Genomic DNA, 8,760 nt, shown 5'->3' with positions numbered 1-8,760 from the left:
CACATCAAATTACAAACAAATACGGCATACTCACCTGTTTGATGAAAATGGCTCAGCCCCCACGTTACACCATGTGTAACGAACACCACCCAAACCATAATATGATGACACCCCGTGCAACACAAAAAAAAATCACCAAACAAAGTTCTAGGGGTAAAAGATCCCGGACGAGCGCCCAATTGTTACGACCCTGGCTCATGGGTACGCAACCTATGTGTAATCAACACCAAAACCCTGTGCTCTAACTCAAAAATGCTACTAAACCAAGGAACTACTAATATAACTATAAACTAATGTACTGGTAACCCAACGGACAAGGACTGTAAGAACCTGACAGCTCTTTCACTAGGCACAGACCGTGCATGTGTGTTTCTGGGTCTGCCTTTGAAGCTCCCCAGCAGGTAACCAATCAGCACTAATTGGCTAATTGGCAGCCCTCACCTGCCTGCCCTGGTGACACAGGAGTGACCAGGCCTCTAGTACATAACAACCTGTAACTTGTTCTTGTCAGAGACCAGCAGGGCTGAGTCGTCCGCAAACAGGAACAAGTTGCAGTCACAAGCTGACGACATGTCATTTGCATAAATTAGGAACAGTAGCGGTCCTAGTATGCTTCCTTGTGGAACACCACAGCTCACTGTGAGGGGGGGGGATAGGGTACCGTTTACCTCCACCATCTGTTCTCTCCCCTCCAGGTAGGATTGCATCCAGCTCACTGATGGACTATCAAAACCAATTGCTTTTAGCTTGTCAATCAGAATGGTGTGACAGTGTCGAAGGCCTTTTGTAGGTCCAGCATGACCATGCCGCAGTATTTGCCCGCGTCCACCTCTTGTTTGATGTGGTCGTTGTAAAAGGTGGTAAAAGGTTTATGACATAAATACACTCCCGGTGATGAGCTTGTTTTAGTTTTTATTCCATTTTAATATCCCGGATGTTGTCACAGTTCTATTTTGGCTGGAAAAGGCATATTGGGACTCCGAAAGTGCAGTACCGGCCAGATCCTGGTATTGGCACTGTCTCGAGAATGCAGTTTCCCCTGTTGTAGACCGGGTGTCACTTTTTTTTCGCTCCGGGTTAGCTTTTCTGTTAACCTAAAGCTATCGCTTCACCAGATCGCCTGGAATACTTTTTGCGACGCAGAATTCAGTATGCAGTAAAGGAATATAGCATCAGCCAATGGACATATCGATCTACCAGATGTCGATCAAATAACTGGGAAATTCTTTTTGGGATCCAACTGGCCACAGGTAAGAGCGATTTGACGTCAATTTCAGTCTGATCGGGCCTTGTTCTCAGCCATCCACCCGGTCAGCGTATGGTGTTGCAATAACGAATGCCGTTATTGGTAATCAATAATCGGAAACGACTTCCCCCGCCCCCCCCCCTCCTTTATGAATTCATGGTGGAACATAATACAGATTATATGCATTTTGATTTTTAACTCTAGCTTGTGTAGGGCCGAAACGCCATCGATTTAACGTTATTAGCTTAGCGCCCTATAACTAGTTTTGCAGGAATTATACCAGACCATTCCGGTATATAGTTCATATTCACGACGCTATAAAACGGGAACGTATTGATGAAAAAAAAAATTCTTTATGGCATATTGAAGGGAAGGTTTATACTGTCAATTGACAATGGACACATAGCAATAATATAAAATATAGATTTAGCTCTACAAACAACCTCACGCACAGTGAAAACTTGTAATGAAAAGCTGGCCTCAAGCTGGCCTCATAGTCTAATCCCAATGGCCCAGAATGTGTTAAGTCTTTGAGTTGACCACGTTGTTGCTATACACAGCCGTTCAGCCTGTGTGGTAAATGTGTGGGTTAATGCTGCCCTCTAGCGTTGCTCTTGAGTCACTACATTGCGGTAAAGTAGAACTGGTGAAGTGAAAATGTCACAGGGTGAGATGCAATGAAATTGGCTCGATCTAATCGAATAACCTATTTGTGAATAGTGAGCCTCCATATGGTTCGGAATCGCTTTATTCGCCAAATGTACACAGGAATTTGACATGGTGCTACAGTGCAATAAAAGATGGGTTGTTGAGGAGAGAGATGGCCTTAGAAAAACACTTATGATGGAGCAGAACCTGCGGCCGGATGGGACTTTTATTTAATGAGGCAGAAGAGATCCGTATGGGCTGGGTCTGCCACTATCCTGCTGGCCCGATTCTTGGCCTTGGCGTTGTCCAGAACTTCCACGGGCAGCGAGTGTCCAGGTTAAATGAATCAACTTTATCATCAGCTTTATATGCTTGGCCTGGAAAGCCCCCCCCCCCCCCTGGAAGTGCTTTAGTTACCAGACAGTGTCGATCACAAATATCTGAGTACACATTGACTCACAAAAGACCAGACGATATACCTGCACAGGGCTGTCACGCACACTCGCGCATGCACGTCGCAGCATTTTGCGCTCCTCTGCTCACAAAAGACCAGACGTGGCCTCAGTGATTATACCTGCGCAGGATGTATGATGTGTATTGGAATACTGTGCCTCCATTGATGCAGGGGCGAGACATGGCAAATACACACAGCGGCCAGGTGGAAAACTCGATCTGAGTTGGGCTCGCAAAACTTGTACTTTCTAAAGAAATATTGCCAGTGCGCGCGCCTCCCTAAATTTCGTATTTTTTTATTTTTTTTGCCAATGCACCTCCCTAAATAATCTCACGGTCTACTTGAAACCAGCGCGCGATCTACCGGTCGATCGAGGTCGACTGGTTGGGCACCACTGGTCTAGCGGCTCGGGGCTGCATTTTTCGCATATAAATGACCGTTCAAAAGATCTATTTGTTGCCGTTCCAACGCCACCTCACTCGACCAAATACGTGCCCCGGTTCTCGAGTTACATATGTCAGGCGAGCCCTCCTTGCTCCAGTAGCAAGAAAACAACTGAACCTAATTAGCAATCTACAACTCCCTTTTCTATGACTTGTTGTCATAGGCGGTGGGTATGTAAGGCCAGGCGAGGCTATGCCGACCCAAACCAGCAGCCCCAGTCTGCGCATTATTATAGGCAGCCTAGGCTACGATATTGTGTGTGTGTGGGCTGCTGCAGCCCGGTGGTGACAATATGCAAGGGTCGGCCAACCAAGGTGTCAATGGCAGTAGGTGTGGTGGCCGTTTAACTTTCCAGACTGCAGGCAGTAAAGGAAACATTTTGCAGACTGCAGGCAGTAAAGGAAAAACTTTGCGCGCTCCACGCAAGTCCCATCCCCTCGATAGCCTTCCCTAATGTCCAGCTCACCCGCCGCCTATGCTTGTTGTCTTTTAAGGAATGTAGCTCTATGTTGCTATGTGACCGGCCCCACTATCTGAAGTCGCCTATCCCATCCCTGGTTCATCATTGGATTCCCCAAACCAGATTTTGAAAAACACAGTTCTTCATCTTATGAAACTCAAGAGACTTGGAGTCCCTCAGGGTGCTTTTTTAAATAAAGATGTCTGTTTTCTGATTTAACTCCACAGCCTTGATGCTGCCGTCTTGATTCATAGTCTATGGAATTGCATCCTGTCCAGTTCCTGTTATGTTGCCCCCTATTAGCTGAGTAACCTTTGAAGCACACAGGAAGTGAGGACTGAGATTTGGCCAAAGAGCAGCAGTCCCCTAAATGCCCCAGAGAGATTCTCATTGGTGCATTTTTAAATCCAGGCATGATCATATCTCCTGTGTGAGTACAGTAATGACTTAAAACATCGGCATGGGAGACTTTTAGACATTTTGAACAAACAAAAAAAGTCCTTCAGAGCGTTGGAGCTGTGAGAGAAATGTTTTGTCAGATGTTCTGAGAGATGAGGTGATACTGAGAGGCTCCGCAGAGGGAGAGAGAGAGAGAGAGAATGAAAAAGGGTGATGGATAACTTCCATCCTGAGTGGAGGCAACTCTGGTCCTCTGAGATAGAAAGAGAGGGGGGTCCCGGGGAGTCCAGCAGCACAGAATGAAATAAAGGAGCAGAGAGAGGAGAGGGAGAGGGGCCCATGGCATGTGTTAATAGCTGTAGAGACATTCTCTAGGATTCTGTTTCTTCTGTTTGTTATTCTGTTCACTAACCACAAGCACCATCCATACAAACCTTATGACATGGTGCTCCAAGACTGTGTGTGTGTGGGGAGGGGAGGGGTGCATGTGTGTGTGTGAGTGCCTATCTTCTGGCTGCCAGTGTGGATTCATGTTTGCCTGTGTGTGTGTGTGCGTGCCTCTCATTGGATGGCTTATTGATGTGGCCCTATGCCTTTGTGGGTCTATTCTCTCATGGGTCACTGGAGCCCAAGACATGGGCCATGAATTCTTAATACACTGTGTTCCTGCCCTCACACTGAGGAAGTCAATATAACCCAGGCACGGTCAGCAGCTCAACTCTCCTGGGGAGTCTCTCAAATGTGTGTGTGTGTGTGTGTGTGTGTGTGTGTGTGTGTGTGTGTGTGTGTGTGTGTGTGTGTGTGTGTGTGTGTGTGTGTGTGTGTGTGTGTGTGTGTGTGTGTGTGTGTGTGTGTGTGTGTGTGTGTGTGTGTGTGTGTGTGTGTGTGTGTGTGTGTGTGTGTGTGTGTGTGTGTGTGTGTGTGTGTGTGTGTGTGTGTGTGTGTGTGTGTGTGTGTGTGTGTGTGTGTGTGTGTGTGTGTGTGTGTGTGTGCGTGTGTGCGCCAAACAGAGAGAAATACTGATAAGAGAGTGAGGGAAAGATAAGCTGATTCAAGAGGACATGAACCACACAGATACAAAGACAAGGACTGAGATAAAAGAGTGTGTACTTGGGGGTAAGAACAGGTACACAGTATACCCACATATCTTTCTGGGTATTTAGGCCTGAAATACACATAGGTATGTGTGTGTCCCAGCATACCAGTACACCAGAGAGAGAGAGATAGATTAATAATTGTATTAATCCCATGGGGAAATTAGTCTACAGCAGAATTTGAAAGAATTTGTAATTTTGTAAACAAAAGCACTACTAACATAAGGAGAAGAAAATAGTAGACTAAAGAGGGAAATATAGAATGATTATTATAAGATTATTATATGAATTGTTATATCATGACTAAAGGGTGAATTTGGATAAGGTGAGATGACAGAAGCCCAAACCCCAAAAGATAAAACCTCTCTCCCTCTGCTTTTGTGGAAGACGTATCATTGGTTTGCCAGGTATGTCATCCATATGGCTTTCAGCAGCCCATCCATCATAGTTGCAACAGGCAGGAACAACAGAGCAGAGAGGTGTTAATGTAACCCAGGTTTCAGATTCATAACTATTTAGTCATAGGGACATAAATAGTTAATGCCATTGAATAAGAACATAAATAGTTAATGCTATTATGTAAGAACATAAGTAGTTAATATTATTGGGTACCAAATCCTTTGAATTACAGCACTGCCCTTTAAATTACTTCATGACGTCACGACAGCCACGCCTTGCTTTACAGCAGGTGAGTCTAGCACTACGCAGACGAGACACACACATCCACGGAGATGACGCAGCTAAATGTTGCTGGATAACGAGACGAAATAGCATGATAAAAACAGTTATCAAACAGTTATAAAAGATTCCCCCAGTTGCAAAACCGAAGAAGCGTTGCAGTTAAAGTAGCCTGCGGTTTTGGCCAGGTTTTTCCAGCACCCCGTTCCACCCTGGGAGCAGTTCCAGACCACCCATCACCACGTGTGCCCACGCGGGACGAGGGCGGCGAGGCGGTGTGTCGGACCGATACAAGATGGCGAGCCAACCCACTGAACCTCTGATATAGCTCAAGGCTAATGCCAGCCTGATTCTAATACCCCTGTTGCTCAACTCCTGTTACACCAACAGTCCGGTAGGATTGAACTGATTGAACTTGAATCATAAGAACTTCCAAGGATTGAACTGACCTATATCCTTTTCTGATACATGAACTGATTGAACGAGAATACAAGGAATTCCAAGGGCTTCGACCCCTTTCACCTTTTGTTATTTTGATATTGTATTTTGTATTTGATTTGATTTAATTTGATATATGGGTACTGATATTGTTGACAGAATCCGGATATAGGGCGACAATAATGTGGTCAAGAGGCATGGTTTCTATCTTGAGCCTTAACTGGCGTGGTTTATTTATTCACATGGCAGAGCAGCAGTTCTACAGTTCTCCTCTCACTGAGAGGCTAGGGGAAAGAGAAAGAATGGGAGGAGACATCTCTATTTATACTCGTCAGTCACCTGGTGGTGTTCCTGAGTGTCTCCGCCTAGAGCGCCCTCTAGTGGAAACAGTTATATATGCAGTTAGACAGTTACTAACAATCCTACACAGAACCTCTGACTTCAACAGATATTCTCCTATAAGAAGGGAGAATTAAAGGGTAAATACACCCAGTAAGATACTTGAACCATTGATATTTCTCCTATAAGAAGGGAGAATTAAAGGGTAAATGCGCCCAGTAAGATACTTGAACCATTGATATTTCTCCTATAAGAAGGGATAATTAAAGGGTAAATGCGCCCAGTAAGATACCTGAACTACTGATGTTCTCCTGTAAAGAGGACGAGTTAAAGGGTCAATGTACCCAATAAGATACTTGAATCTCATTGATGACATATTGATTATATTTGAAGCGCTGATGGTTCTCCTGTAAAGAAAGATGGTTTAAAGGGTAATTTCACCCAATAAGGTATTTGCATTCCTATAACCTGGAATATTTCTATTGGTACTTTGTTTGTGTTACATCTTCAAAGGAAGAGTTTAAAGGAGCATTTCACCTAATAAGGTATTTGCATTCCCTGCACACTTAAAGGTTTAAATTAATATGTTTAAACATTTACCTATTGAAATGATAAACTGATATAGTGTTTACTAATGATAAACTGATATAGAGTTTACTGATGATAAAAGGATATATCCAATATCCAACCTTGAACCTAGCTTTTAGCTAGAGATAACCTCAGAGACGTCTGAACCAAACCTAATGTGTTGATCCAATCAACCTAGGACTTGATATCGAACTAACCCTCCCGAAAGAAGGAGTGGTTAATGAAAGAACCTAAAAAAGGATACTTCACTCTACCTCATTGTATGTATTGTAACTGTCTAGCTAGCGCGCTTGAGAATAAAATACCAGTCACTGTTATAACTTTGTCTCTAGTCTGCTATTCCCTTAATTATGTATATTACTCCTCTCCTCATTCGAATCTAGAACTGTGCCCGTGGTGAACAGCTGTTACTGTTAGTGACACAAGTGCTACATTAATATAGATGCTTATTAAAGGTTGATCTCATCCACCCACCGCAAGAGTAATCTGTTCTGCAGATGGAGGAAAGGAGGAAGATAAAGAGAGCAAGATAGACTTCAGTGAGTTACTCAGCTTTCCTGAGCATGTGGTATGAACTTATATTTTCAAGTAACCTGACTGCATATGTTTTTATTTACATGTATTCATTTAAAAAGAATCCTGAATCAAAATAATAGTAGTAGAGTGGTCTACATCTAAAATATTATAATACGTATTGTAGCTAAGGGGCTACACAACCCTGACTGTATTTAAATGATGAGCTTGACGAATACTAAATTATTAATTAACCAGATATTAAATAAACACAAGATGGCGGACACTCTATGAACTGGGAGGGGACAGGGGTACCAAGTTCAATAATCACATTTAATGTTTAACATAAAACACATGTAATATGTAACATTGATTTCCTTATACTAATACAATTTACATGCAACAATGTCCGAATGAATTACAGGTCCTAAACTAATGGTACCAGATCGTTGGAGCTCTGAATGGAGGGGGGCGTGGTGAATAGCAAGGGGGAGAGAGGCGAGGACGGAGACGATGTTCTCTGGAGTTCCTACTCCAGAGGCTGATGCAGACCTGTGTGATATAGTCCTGTCGTCGCTGGATAGGGGGTCTCGTACGGACCGGGTTCCTATATTCCAAACGCCCAAACTTCAGGTTCAATAGCTAGTTACCCCTTTATGCTAAGGCTAACCAGCATGCAGTCCGCAGTAGCTAGTTGAATTCAGAACGCAGCTGAACTCAGCCCAAAGTCTCAAAGAACACCTACGGGAGACTGCAATTCGAAACTGGCCCCTACAAATGTCCTAACCCAGTTGTACAGTAAAGACCAAGTATGGCCTTGTCAGTATTCCAATGTACAGTGCCCCCCCCCCCCCTACCCAACCCCCCCCCCCCACCTCCAATATGTACAGCCACACCCAACCCCACCCCATCTACCCAACCTCCTCCAATGTACAGTTTCTATGTCAAATGTATGTCAGTATTCCAATGTACAGTGTACAGTGTCCCCCCCCCCCCCCCCCCACCTCCAATGTACAGTTTCTATGTCAAATGTATATACACTCTTTTTCTGGATTTTTTTAGTATCACAAACAGTACTGTATTTGCAAATCTGGTATGTCATAAATGTATAGATGTAGCAGTACTGTCTATCTGTATGTCGTGTGTGTCATATGATGAATTGAAAATGGGGGACCCTGATGTAAACAAGACGAAAGTCTTTCTCTGGTCTGCATCCCCTTAACAATTGTATGTATTGAGCTGTACTGTACTGTATCCATTCTGCAATCTGTTAATAAACTTTTCAATCAATCAATCAATCAATCAAGTCCTTTGTTATCTGCCCGTCGGAAAATCTATATCGAAGTATATTACTTCACTTCTCCAAACTATATCACGGTGCCGTTTCCACCTAGTAGCTCACCAACGTTGTAATTACATCTCACTAGCAGACCAGCTCTCTTTTTTTGTATTTTATTTT

The sequence above is a fragment of the Notolepis coatsorum genome (genome assembly GCF_963971535.1).
Source record: "Notolepis coatsorum genome assembly, chromosome: 1".
Taxonomy (NCBI): domain Eukaryota; kingdom Metazoa; phylum Chordata; class Actinopteri; order Aulopiformes; family Paralepididae; genus Notolepis; species Notolepis coatsorum.
The sequence above is the reverse complement of the archived record's forward strand: the minus strand, read 5'-3'. Positions refer to the sequence as shown.